The sequence below is a fragment of the Tamandua tetradactyla genome, chromosome 12 (assembly GCF_023851605.1).
Source record: "Tamandua tetradactyla isolate mTamTet1 chromosome 12, mTamTet1.pri, whole genome shotgun sequence".
Lineage (NCBI taxonomy): Eukaryota > Metazoa > Chordata > Mammalia > Pilosa > Myrmecophagidae > Tamandua > Tamandua tetradactyla.
In genome coordinates, this window is record NC_135338.1 from 36471818 (window position 1) to 36485887 (window position 14070).

A 14070-nucleotide genomic window follows, 5' to 3' on the forward strand; every position below is an offset into this window, starting at 1 on the left:
AGCCTCAAAGGAGCCGCCTTCGTGGTCAACACTCGAGTGGGGACGCGTGTGGGCCTCCCACCTTTTCCTGGGGCCTGATCGAGAGGAGGAAGGTCCTGTAACAGCCCACCTGCCTGGACCCCAAACCTCACCCAACCCCTGCCTTGGGTAAGTGTGCTTACCCCATCCCACCCATCCTAGCACCCGGCTCCTCCGGGCCACGCTGGGGCCTGGGAATCTGCACTCAGGGCTGGAGGAAAGACCCTCCCCCCTAAACCCACAGCCTGATAGGAGGGGCTGGGTGGGCCCGTCCCTGGGAGCCCTGGCTCCTGGGACCTGGAAAGGGGGCCCAGGGCCTCTCTGGCTTTGCTCAGATGCCGTCCTGCCTCTCAGAACCATCTCCCACCCCCCCGGGCTGGGGTTCTAGCCGGGTCTCCTGAGAGGTTCTGGCCCAGCAGGCCTCGGTGTGGGAAGGACCCAGAACCCAGCCAGAAGGAGCGCTTCCAAGAGATCTCTGCCCGTGACACTTTCTACTTGGCAAAGAATTAAGACAGATGGTATCCTCATAGATGTTAAGAGCTGAAAGGGAGCTTAGTGATAATCCAGCTTCCATCCTCGCTCCTTACTCTATCAATAGTGTAGATGAAAATTTGTAGTCGGGCATCCCGGAGGAATCGGGTGCTACGTTGTCAAGATAGCACAAGCTGCTCTTTGGCTTCAGCCTACGTTTCTTGGGTTTCACCTGGGTGCGCTGCCTCCTCCCCACCCAGCCCCAGGCCCCCTTTCCCTCCCTCCCACCTACCTTGTTATTCGAAGAAACCCAGCCTCCTCTGTCAAGGGGCGTTGGCAGTGATTGGACATCAAAGCCAGAAGGTGTGAAAGTCAGGTTAGCATCTCAGCCAGGCTTCCTTCCCTAGTCAAGTAAGTGAAATCGAGAAAGGATAGGACAGTGGGGGAGGCTTTCGAGAAGAAACTCTGACTGTGATGACACTTCTCTATTTGAGTGTCCCTAAAATCTCTTTTTTCATGAACGAAGATGTTATCCTGAATGGCTGTTGGCCAAGAACATTGCGATGACTGCTCTTAGCAATAAAAGTGCTCTTAGATGCAGTGCCTTTACTCCAAAGAGCTTGGTAATCACCCGATCTGTTCTTGGGAGAGCCCTCCAGGGCAAGGAGCCTTTGCCACAGGCGTTGACTTCTCTCTTGCCCCTCGGGCCATGCCACTGCCCCAGCCCTGCCCTCCGACCGGCCTCCCTACCATGAGAGGCAGCCTTGGGCAGCGGATAAGAACACAGCTTCCAAGCCAGTGGGTTCAAATTCCAGCTCCGCCACCTGCTAATTTGTAATCTCCGTCTCTTCACCCATAAAATGGGCATAACGATTGTACCCCACGGTTACTATGAAGATTAAATGAGTTAAAGCATGGGAAGTGCTCAGAACAGCATCTTGCATCGTAAATGGATGCACATTAGCTCTGATCATGACGCAAGCCTGTTCTCGCTCAGCTACACCCTGCTGCCTGATTCATCTCCCTAAAGCACAGTGCAGTCACCTCACTCCCCTGCTCTAAAATCACCCATGGCTCCCTGTTGCCTATTTAATGACTGTGCTCTTTAAGGGCTCCAAAGGCAGAAACCGTGTATCGTTTAGCTTATGCATAATAACGAACCAGTAAAATTCGTTGAGGTGGGTGAACTAGTCCCTAAGGAATGGCAGTAAAACCACCTCCAGCCCCCAGATGGGGGTTTGATTCAAACTCTTCTGCCTCCCCAACTGCAGCTCAGCCATGAGCAGACCTGCATATGGGGTGCTGGATCTGCACCCAGGGGTAGGTTTGGTTTCCCTCGTGTCCAGTGAGGCCTCTTTTGGACCCCAGCCCTGACACACGTCAGGTCAAGAGAGGACACCTGGCCATGGCCCAGGACCAGGCGGTGACTGCAGTTAGAATGCACACTCTCCAGCATGGCGTCCTTGTCCTCATTCATCACCAAGGGCGGCCAGAGCCACGGCTCCCATAGCTCAGGTAGGAAGCCTGAGCCAGCAAAGGCCTCTGGTGACCTGGCACCCAGGAAAGAGCCCTCAGCAGTCCCTCATGCTGTATCCCAGAGCCCTGCCTCAGCCACTTCTCTTGCAGAGGAGACGTTGCATGCCAGGGAGGAACAAGCACCGGGCTGGAGAAGGGCAGATCCGAGTTCAAAACCAGGCCCTTCACCTAGTAGAGAGGACTTGGGCATGTCAGCTGACTTCTCTGAGCCTCTATTTTACCATCTGTAAAATGGGGAGAGCCATGCCATTTCATAGGATGCGAGACCAAAAAGGAATACAGTGACGTTCACACGGGGTGGACACTGGCCTGATCAGATCATCGCTGGTGCCACCATAGTCCTCCTGGATCTTGGTTTCCCTAGGTGACATTTCCCTCAAGATGAAGAGAGCAGGGTGCCTTTTGGCAGGGCAGAGATGGGGAGTGGTCCACCCTTCCCAGACTCCTGGCAAGGGGAGGGATGCAGCAGGGAGGAAACGTAGTTCTGTCTTGTGTTCTCAGAGATTTTCCACCTGGAGTCTCAATGGTGCTGCCAAGTTCAGAGATCGAGGGGTGGAGCGGCAGGGAGGCCACACAGCAGTCCAGCCTGCTTTGCACGGGCTGCTAGTTTTCTTTTTATTCATTCAACAAAGCTCTGCTGGGAGCCTACCTGGGTTTCCCAGCACTAGACTTGACACTCAGGATTTACAGCAGCAAGTGAAACGGGCATATCCTGTCCTCGTGGGACCTTCATTACAATGTGGGAGGGGAAGGATAGCGTTAAAATGCGAATTGTGAAGGCTGTATGTTAGGAGGTGATAACTACTGTAGAAAAACAGAAGGAGAAGGGGACTGGGGGTTACCGAGAAGCTGGGGTATTAAATAGAATAGTTAGGATAGGCTTCACCGAAAAGGTGGGCTTTGAGACATTTGGGAGCTCCTGAGAAGACTCTTGGCTCATAAACACATGCCTTTCACAAGAGCTAGAATAGGAGCAAAATCTAGACGCCCGGCTAGTCCAGCCCAGGTAGTGCCATGTGTCAAAACCTTCACTAGCTCCCCACTACCTCCTGGAGGAAGTGCCTGGGGTTCGGGGCCTCATGGTCTGGCCCCGACCTGCCTGCAATCTCACAGGACCCTTCTCACCCCAACTCTATGGCCAAGCCAGTCTGCCTGCCATTGCTGACTCCTCTTCAGGTGGGAAACCCATATGGGGACGTGACTGGGAACCTGTAGCTTAGGTCTAGGCTCCCATCTCAATTTAGGGGTCATAGCTCCTGTCTTGGGGTTGTCGTGAGGAGAAACGGGCTCATGGTGGTAGAGTCTCAGCTCTGTGCCTGGCAGGGGGCAAGCCCCCGGTTCGTGTGAGTGGCTGCCTCTCTCCATCTTGCAGGTCTGCTCTGGCTGGCACCTTCTCCAGGAAGCCTCTCTGACCTCCCCAAGGCTGGGGCGGGTGCTCCTCCCCTGTGTGCCCCACACCCTCCCACCGGCCTTTGGTACGTGCTTCTGTGGCCCTGTCACAGTTTTTTTCAGGGTCTGCGTACCCCCTAGAACCATGTGCCTGGTCTGTGAGCTCCCTGAGGACAGCAAACAGAGGCTGGAGCATCATTTGATCGGCAGATGACTTTGTGAATGAGAGAAAGGGGATGGGGCAGGGAGACAGCGAGACTGAGAGAATAGGACCCAGCCTCCCAGGCCTGCCTTTGGAGGACCCTCGGTCTCCTGTTGTATGGTCTGATGCACGGAGTCTCAAAGTGTGACCCCTGGGCCAGCATCATCAGCCTCAGCCAGCAGCTTGTTAGAGGGGCAGATTCTCAGACTCCACCCAGACCTATTGACTCAGAAACGCTGGGGCCGGCCCAGCCCTCTGTGATATAGCAGGCCCTCCTGGCGGAGCTGATGCACCAGTGTTTGAGAACCACAGCTTAATGGTTCAGAGGATCTCAGGTGACTTCCCTTCAGCTAATCCCAAAGAGGTGCGGCAGTAGACTCTCTCTTTGAGGTCTCTGCTGACACCTTCCTAGAAGGCCATTGGGCTGGGCCCACACTCTGAGCTTGAGACACTTTACTGACATGTCAGGTTCAAAGGGGACAGTTGGTGACCTCCTCTTTCCTAGGTGGACCTGAATGGGAGGGGTTGCTGCTCTGGTCCTGGTCTTCATCCTAACCCAATACGTTGCCATTGGCCAGCAGCCCCTCAAGACCACCCCCCTGCAGCAGGACGTCACAGGGAAACTCCTGGAACGTTAAAGCTCAGACAGACCCAAAAGATCTTTGGCTGTACACACATGTGCACAGTACACGCAGCGAGACATGCAAAGGGAGGCACACATAGGAATGCATGAACAGATGCAACCCAACATGCACACATAGAAGCGCTTAAACACACATGCAAACTTAAACACACATGTGCACCCAAACCCATATTATAGACACACATTCCTGAGCACCCAAATACCCCCCAGAACATACACAGATGCACACACATACACAAGACACATTGACACACACACACACTCCAAAGCACACAGACCCAAATGCATAGATCCACACGTCCCAAAACACAGGTACCTATAAGACAGAATCACACACACACATAGACACCCACGCATACGCCCTTTGCAAATGAGAACCTCGGTCTCCTGAGAGCAGTGGGGAGTCCCCAGTGTCAGAGCTGCCAGCTCCTTCCCAGAGCTGCGGTCACATCTGCATTATAGCGTGTAGCACGTATTGGTTTTTGTTTTTGTTTTGTTTGTTTTGCTTAGGTTGTACTGTTAAGTGCGCAAACAGTACAAAATTCAAAATGGATTTTCTCTTTGGTATGGGTGTGTCCATCATCTTTCTCTTTGAAGCAATGAAAATTGTCTAAAGGTGAGAGTGACAAGATTGTACAACTAAGTGAGGATACTGTGAGACATTGAATGTTTAGTTTTCAATAGAGTATATGCTGTATGAACAATAATTTAGAAAGACCATTAAAAAAGTAAGTCTTCCTCACCCTGCTTCAGCCTCCACCTAATGCTCCTTCCAGAAGGCAACCTGTCCGTGGTCTCTTGGGTATCTTTCTAGAACAAATCTAGGCATGGACAGGTGCACACACATTCTCCATGGGCTGTCTGCATTTTGCTTTTCCCTCTTAACTGTGCTTAGTTCACATCGCTCTGTCTGTCTCCCCCGCCTGGCTCTGTGCTCGCTGAGGGCACGCTCTGGGTTTTCTTAGCCTCCCCCAGTTCCTAGCCCAAAGCCCGGCCAGTAAAGCCTGGTTCTAGCTGACATTAATGAGTCATCAACAGCTGGCGTGCTGAGAGAAGAGGGCTCAGCCCCTGCTTTCCAAGCTTGGGTGTCCTTGTCTCCCCTTACGTGTTGCCTTCCTGTGTGTCACAGTCGATTAAGAGCCCATCTTGGTGGCAGAAAAGGGTGGGATGAGATGGCATACTGTGTTTGCTCTTACTGCTACACCCCTCGACTGGCCAACTGGGCTGACTGGGATCCAGGCCTCTGCCGCATTCCGCCTCCCCGCCCCTCCCCTCCCCTTCCTCCTCCTCTCCTCTCTGCCCACTCGGGACGCCTACAGGGAAATCAGTTAAGGAAGAGACTTGGGAGCCAGCAACAGACTGGGGGCTGGCATCTAACTCCAGGACGCTTGCTAAAGACAAGCCCGTTGCCCAGTTTTGCTGGCTGAAGGCTCGGTCGGGACTTGTTGCCAGGGAGATGGGAATTACAGCAATAACTCAGGGTAGAGCTGGAGTCTGCGGCTTCACCCCAGTGGCTGGAATATATTTCCTCCTCCACTCTCAGCTATGAGAGTGCCGCATTTTTTTCTAAATGAAAACAGAATTGACTGCCTCTGAGATTTCTCCATGCCCTCACTCAGCAGGCAGTGAGCTGTGCCTCAGGAAGGAAAGGAGGTGGGCAGGGGCTGGCTGCCCAGCCCCTGTGAGGCTTGGAAGCCCCAGGAAATGTTAACAAGCAGCCCCCTTTGTTCTCCTGTGGGAGGAGAGGCTTATAGGATTTATAAGGGCTCCTTCAGCCGAAAGACTCTGGTTTGAGATTAAGGGGGTCAAATGAGACCCACAGCCAATCGTTCTTTGCTTCAACAAATCTCTGTATAGCACTCAGCTCTACCCAGCCCAGTGGATAAAATAATGAGCAAATGCAGCCATCGGCTGTGTTGACAAAGAACTTTCCACCAACTAGGAGAGTCAGCCATGTGCCGTATCATCCCTCAAATAGACATCAGATGTGCTAGGCACTGACAAGGAAAATAATGCTTTAAATTTATTGAGCTATTCCTGGCACTGTTTTAAGTGAATCAGGTGTCTTGGTTCACTTAAATCTTCCCATCCACCCAATAACGTAGGTGCTCTTAACATCTCCAACTTACAGATAAGGAAATTGAGGTAGGGGAATTAAGGCATTTGCACAAAGACCTGGAGTTAGTAAATTTGGGGCAGTATGTGAACCCAGCTAGTCTAGCTCTAGAGATGCACGCTTAAAATACTGCAGCCTGTCTACCCCCCCAGGACACTCAGTAGTGTGGGGAGCCTGACCTCGTCTGGCGTTCTTCCCTAGAGAAGTAAAGAGTGAACTGAGAGTAACTAGTAGGGGGATGAGTTAACTGGTGAGAGTAGGCAGCATTCCAGGCAGAGGGCTAAATGTGCAAAGACCCGGTGGTATGAGGGAAGGTGGGATGCTGTAGGAATTACAAAAACACTTGGGAGCCTGGGGGATGAAAATGAGGGGAGAGGTGAAGCCAAGACAGCAGGCAGATCAGATCCTTACAGGCCTTGCTGGTCGAGCTAAGGAGCGCGACAGGAAGCCCTTCTCCCGGCTGACTCCATCACAACCTGCGGGACGACTCAGGCACCCCTCGTCCATCTAAGAAACCTTCTTGGACCCTCCAGATTGGGTTGGGTGCCCCATCCTGCGAACCCTGCCACTACAGAGGCCCTCCTCAGACGCTATTGTTATAATGACCCCTTAGCCAAGGCCTTCTCACTCGTTTTGTAGACTGAGCTCTATGAAGCCATGGCCCCACTTGTGCTCTTTAGCACCCATTTCCCTGTAGAGAATTCAGAAAGGAATAAGTGAGGATCATAAGAATGGAAGGGAGGATGATGTCACTGGGGCTGAAGGGGCTTGAGGAAATTTGCCTGGAGGAAGTAGAGTTGGGCTGAGCCTCGATAATGGCAAAGTTCTTATTAGAGGAAGTCAGGAATCCCATCTATGATGAGAGGAATACAAGGAACAGAGAAAGCCAAGGAGCCATTCATCTGCTAGAGCTTAGGCTCTTGTAGAGAGAGAGGGGAGGTTGGAGGGAGTCCTGAGGCCAAGTGGGCCTCCTTGTCTCTCCTCTAGGTCTCCATTTGGACACCCTGCACCCCTGATTGAGTGGGACGGGTGGGAGGCAGCAGGGGGAGGCAGGGGTGAGTGTTGTTCTGGGGAGGCTGCCGAGCCCTGTCCTGATCACTGCCCCCGTGTGTGGATGCTGCGGTCAGCACCACGGCTAGCGGCCAGGAGGAGGTCCCCATCTGGGGGAAGTGGGGGAGGCTACTGCTTCCAAGCAGACCCCCCCCCCTCCTTGGCCTGGCTGGTGCAAAGTCAAGCCTCGACCTTCCTGCACTGGTCCAGCCAGCACCTGCAGTGGAGGGAGAGGAGGCAGCATCAGATTTGGGCCTTGAATCTTTCTGAGCAGGCAGCTGGCATGGGAAGCTGTTGGGTGGTAGCTAGCTCAAGTGAGGCCATTTGAGGAAGTGAAGGAGGGGACTTGGTGGAGAAAGAAGCAGAGCTGATTCTATATATGCCTGGAATTATTGAGCCTTTCTTTTTTTTTCTTTTTGGCATGGGCAGGCTCCAGGAATCAAACGTGGGTCTCTGGCATGGCAGGCAAGAATTCTGCCATTGAGCCACTGCCACTGTTGCACTGCCCTGAGCCTCTCTTTTTAAATGTGATTTTTGCTAATTATAAAAAATAATACATGCTCTTATTAAATAGTTTTTTAATTCAGAAAATGTTTTAAAAAGAACATGGTCCCATCACCCAGAGATAACCGTAACTAGTCTTTTTTTCTAGAGGTACATTTTTTTTTTAATTCTTGCTTTCCTTTCTTTATTCTTTCAGAATTGAGATCATCTAGTTTAACAGCTTTTTACCCTGCTGATTTTCACTTAACCTTTTGTCTTTTTAGCACAAGAATGGAGTCCCCTTCCCCACTCCCCCTGGCATCTCCCTGAGTCACTGCAGGTCCCAGGGGTCTGGATCATCTGCCATGTCCCACATCTCTTCTCCCTCCTGCCTCCAGCCCTACCTGAGCACTGTCAGGGCTGCTCGCTGACTCAAGACCATGGCAGAGAGGCCTGGGCTCTGGGTGGGATGCAGGATTGGAAGACAAGGGAAGGAAACTCCCTGGTAGAGGGAAGTAGAGTGGCCCCAGTAGAGGTCCCAGAGGTAAGATGGGAGGACAGGGACATCAACGCACTTAACCACATTCTCCCCTCACTGCACTCCAGCTCCCTCTGCCACCTGCAGTCATTCCTTCCTTCTGGTTGAACACCTCTTAGAGGTGGTGTAGATCTGAGAGACTCATCCTCCTGTGCCCCAGCAAAGGAACTCTCTCACTGGTCGGACCTTCAGAGGCCCCATGATGATAGTGGAGCCAAGGACTTAGATTCCAAACTTGCCGGTCTCTCCAGCTGTTGACTTTAGGCCAGTTACTCAACCTCTTTGAGCCTCAGTTTCTATACCTATAAAATGGGCACCTACCTCTTGATTCCTACCTCGTAGGTCATTTGTGAGCAATAAATGGAGTTCAGTGGGATAGCCAATAAGAAGGCACCCAGAACAATGCCTGGCATTTCGCACATGTCGGTGTCCTCTCCTTCCCCTTCCTTCCAAGGCTTTCTCAAGGGCTGTACCCACTGTGGGAATGTGTTCCCAGTATTACCTGTCTGCATTTAATTTTCTCCATCTAGCTTTTGCCTGAAGCCTGGTGGCTTCATTCCTGCCTATTGGGATCAGTGTTCTCCACCTTGGGGATGGCACATAGCAAAATGATTAGGAGCAGGGTATGGAGTCCCAGGTTCAAGTCCCAGCTCCACTGCTTACGTGCTGCCTGATGTGGGGCACGTCATTTAGCCCCTCTGTGCCTCAGCTTCCTCCTCCCTAAGAAGATGGAGATGGTAATAGAACCTACCTCTTCTGTGTACAGGGCACAAAACCACTCTAAGAATCCAAAGAAAAACAGTGTTTAGTACAGGGAATTAGACGCTTACAAAGTCAAGGAGAAGGTTTAAAACCTGGGCCTGCCGGACAGCAGCACTGACCTGCCAGAGAAATCACTCCTTTGCCGCAGTCAGGAATGCCACTGCTAGAGCCGCTGAGTTCCAGATCACACCCCCCACCCCATTCCTGCAATCTCAGGGTCAAAATGCCATTGCTGTCTTTGCCACGATTGCCTCTCGCCCCACCCTACCCCCACCCAGCAGCCAGAGGCTGGGCATTCGAATCTGCTCCAGAGAACGTCAACCCCGCTTATCAGCAGAACAGAGTGAAAGCACAGAAAGATGGCCTCCTCCCTTCCACCTTGTAAATCCATCTCAAGTGCATCTACCGGATGAAACCTAATCTGTAGCCAGAGACCCAGCTGCAAAGGACTTTTGGGAATGTGCTTTTTAGCTTCTGCAGCTATATCCAACATGCAACCTAATAGATTTTTTTTTTTTTTTTAATATGGGCAGGCCCTGGGAATTGAACCTGGGTCCTCTGGCGTGGCAGGCAAGCATTCTTGCCTGCTAAGCTACCGTGGCCCGCCCCAACCTAATAGATTTGTTAACCCAGATGATGCATTAACAGGTTCAATCTTAGTCTTATTATTGGGCCAGGACCACTAGTGAACACTGCCCCGCCCTGTCCACAGAGCTCTGGCAAAGATTCTCTGCTCTGTGTGCCGCTGTCTATGGTGCTGAAAGTCATTGGCTGCCTTATTTTTATTACCCAGCTTACATAGTGGGCCCGATGACAAGGTTGAACCCCAGTCCACTCACACCATGCTGAGGCTTCAAGGACAATGGAGGGGAGGCCAGCTAAACCTCAGGGGCTTCTGAGGGAAGCCTGGCATCAATCCTAGGAAAGGAATAGCAAAGGCAACACCCAACATTTGTGATATTCATAGTTTACCAAAAAGTCTCCATGCACTATGTCCTTTAACTTATCCTTATAACCACCCTGAGGCAGGCAGGATAGATGTAATGACATCCACTTTGTAGACGAGAAGACAACACTGCAATTTATTATGTAGTGGCTAATAAATAATAGAACCAGATTCACATGTCTCCATACAAAATCCCTCCACCCCACTATTATGAGACCTGGGAAAGGAGAGTTGGCTACCAAGTACGTGCTCTGGAGAGGCAAAAATAAGGGACTCAGGTGCCTTCTGCATACTATGCAAAAGTGTGCAAAACTCCCACATTTTATTCTTTCCTGGCCCTGGTTAAAGGACTATCCAACCCTCATTGAGGCCTCCTGCATGCTGGTCATTGTGGGGAAAGTATGAGAAAAAGACATGGTCCTGCCACCCAGGAGCCTGCAGGCTTGTTGGGGAACTGGCTGCTCCTGTACATGGGAAACGGAGAGGAGAGTGGCGGGTGGTGAGGATGGTGCTGGGCAGTGAGGGGCCACTGATCCAAGAGTGCAGAACTGGAACCAGGAACCAGAAAACCCAAGTTCTGTTTCCAAATTCACCACTTTCGTCAGCCTTAGACAAGTCTCTTAGCCTGCAGTGCCTCAATGTCTCTGTATGTAAAGTTGAGCAAACTATTCTTTGTTGTGAAAATATGAGGAGACTGAGGACTAGAGAGCAGTGTAGGGGAAGATGTATCAGTTGACACAAGGGGAAGGGCTTAATCAAATCCCTTCCTTTCATTAACACCCCTCTCCTCTCATTCCCCTCTTCCCCCTCCTCCAAGGCACACCTGGCCACCAGCAGTGAGAGAGAGAACCTAAGCCACAGAGCTGACCGACTGGAAATGAAGGGCAATCTGAGAATTTAGAGCATGAGAGGAGTATACAAGGAGAGATGCAGAGAGGAAGGGGAGTCTATGCCCATGGTTGGTTTGTTTAAGGTCCAGAACCATGGGAGATAATCGCTCCCATTGTTGACAAAATGGTGAATTATTGACGATTCCGCAAAGGCCACATGGCAAGGGGGCAGCAGGGCAGAAGCTGTAGCTTTACGTACACTGGGAGCAGGGTTGAGGGGAGGAGGCTGGGGTGGCCCCCCATCCACACCATTTTCTCCTAGGTTGTGGCTATGGCAACAGTTTGTCTCTCATCCAGACCAAAGTGCAGGCCCTATGGACTAGTCCCTGAGAACTCAAGGGGGAGGCGGTGGAGCAGACTGGGCTCAGGGCAGTGGCAGGAAATGAGGCCGGGTTTCTGCAAGCTATGTCTCTGAGACATGTAGACGCCTAGTTCCAGCGTGGTCCTCAGATACCTCCTACTGAAACCCTTCATCTTATATGTGATGAGGCTGTGGCTGAAGAAGAGAGGACACATGCCTAAGGCCACTGAGGTGGACCAGAGCTTAGTGCTCCTGGAATCTCTCAGTCCACAGTACTTTTCACTGCACCACCTGGAGGGCTGTGGAAGGTCGGATCCCTGAACTAGGGGTTGATGGACATCAGCCTGTGCCTCTGCCCCTTTCCTAGCACTGCCAGTCCATTAGAGGTTCAAAGGGCCCAGGAGGCAGCAGGGCAGATAGTTGCAAACTGCCTCTGTTCAAGAGCCCATTTTGGCTCTTACTAACACTGACCTCGGGCCTTAGTTTTCTCTTCTTGTTAAAATAATCACAATTCTCACCCCCAAGAGAGCCTCTTTTGTTGCTCAGATGTAGGCCTCTCTCTCCAGCCAACACGACGAGCAGCCTCACCACCCTCCCTCTATCTACGTAAGACATGGCTTCCAGGGGTGTGGACCTTCTTGGCAATGTGGGACAGAAATCCTAGAATAAGCTGGGACTCAGCATCAAGGAATTGAGAAAAACCCTAAAATAGGCTGAGACTTAGCATCAAGGGATTGAGAAAACCTTCTCGACCAAAAGGGGGAAGAGTGAAATGAGACAAAATAAGTGTCAATGGTTGAGAGATTCCAAGCGGAGTTGAGAGGTTATCCTGGAGGTTATTCTTATGCATTAAGTAGATATCACCTTGTTATTCAAGATGTAACGGAGAGGCTGGAGGGAACTGCCTGAAAATGTAGAGCTGTGTTCCAGTAGCCATGTTTCTTGATAATGATTGAATAATGATATAGCTTTCACAATGTGACTGTGTGATTGTGAAAACCTTGTGTCTGGTGCTCCTTTTATCTACCTTGTCAACAGACGAGTAGAACATATGGAATAAAAATAAGTAATGAGGGAACAAATGTTAAAATAAATTTAGTTTGAAATGCTAGTGATCAATGAAAGCGAGGGATAAGGGGTATGGTATATATTCTCTGTTTCTTTTCTGTTTTCATTTTATTTCTTTTTCTGTTGTCTTTTTATTTCTTTTTCTGAATTGATGCAAATGGTCTAAGAAATGATGAATGTGCAACTAAGTGATAATATTGTGAATTACTGATCATATATGTAGAACAGAATAATCACATGTTAATGTTTTAGTTCGTTTGTCTTTTTTAATAAATAATTAATTATTTTTTTAAAAAAAGCACTATTCTAGTACCCACCTCTTAGCAGAGTGAGGATTAAATGAGCTAGTATTTAAATGAAAAGTTCTTAGCCCATAGTAAATGCTTAATAGATGTTAACTGTTAATAAGATGGCCTTGCCCCATGGCCTCCTGTCCCACCCTAACTTTGGGGTCATCCCCGAGATATAGGGTTACTCCCAAAAGGACTTGGCCTGTATATATTCAGCTCAATGGAAAGGAAAAATGGGGGGTGGGGAGAGGGGTAAGAAAGATGAAAGCAGTTCTTTTGTGAAGTCTTTGCTCATTTGCCAAGGAACATTTTTCCCAGTCCTAGGGCTGAGCCTCTGGCTTTTGCCACAGGAAGCCAGGATGGGGGAGAAATGGGAGAAGAGAAAGATCATCCTCTGTGAGAGAGGACGAGCAGGACCCAGGAGTCCTGACCTCCCCTGCCAGCCTTAACAGCAAAAGCAAACACCCTCCTTGGCCTCCAAAGCAAGGCTGTTTGCTTTTGCTGCACAAAAAGAGCAGAGGCTGTGGCCGCCTGCGGTTGAGGCAGTCCTTTTCAGCCCCCACACCTCTCCTCTTGCCGCCAGAACAGAGTAAGTGGAAGGAGCCCAGGGATAAGCCATGGTAAAAATCAACCTTTACCACGATTTCACAAATAGACTGAGAAAAACAATGACTAGTACTGGTTAATATTGTGCAGTTATTTGTTACTTAGCCCTGCTAAAGGGACTTTATGTGGATTATCCTATTTAATCTTCACCATAACCCTGGGAGCCAGGGCTTTAATTACCCCTGTTTTCCAGATATGGGAGTTGAGGTTTAGAGAGTGAAGTCACTGTCCATGGTCACACCACTGGGAAGCGGAGATGTGGGCTTCAAGCCCAGATCTGTGTGCAGGGCACCTGCTCCTCACCATGGACCTGAATGGTTTCTTTTTGGTCTCTTTTGAAAATTGATGCCCAAAGAGATGAGTTCCCTGGAGCTACCTGCTCCAGGCCAGACAGTGCTCAATATTCCTTTAGCACCCTTGTACGTCAAGATTTATTCTTTCCAGGGCTTGCGTGTTGGTTCCTGAAAACCAGAATCTGTATTCTCTGCCTCTCCCTTCACACCCAAGTGCTAGTTCTCCAGAAAGAAGGGAGGTCCAGGAGTTGTGAAGGGTGAGGAAGAAAGGCATGGCACGGCTCTGAGTTTTCACAGCAGCAGCCTCTCTTATTGCTATTGGTTGAGAAATCTGAGGTACTGAGGTGGGATGGGGTGAAGATCTCCTTTCCTTTCCTTCCTCACCTCCCCTGCAGGCTGATCAGCTGTGTTGATGCACAGGACATGGCAAGAGTAGATACTCAATGAATTCTTGTTCAGAGAATGAAT

The 14070-nt window shown here is 50.5% G+C and overlaps 1 protein-coding gene across 9 annotated transcripts in view; it reads left to right on the forward strand.

The window, feature by feature from the left end:
• Window positions 1–14070, forward strand: part of TMEM63C (transmembrane protein 63C) — a 92860-nt gene that overhangs the window by 23534 nt on the left and 55256 nt on the right. For 6 of the 9 annotated variants that reach the window (XR_013160377.1, XM_077123173.1, XM_077123170.1 and 3 more), the window contains one exon: window positions 1–147. The exons of 2 other annotated variants lie outside the window; for them this stretch is intronic. The gene's annotated coding sequence lies outside the window, so the exon portion shown is untranslated. The remainder of the gene's footprint in view (window positions 148–14070) is intronic. One more of the 9 variants, XM_077123169.1, reaches the window with a different exon arrangement.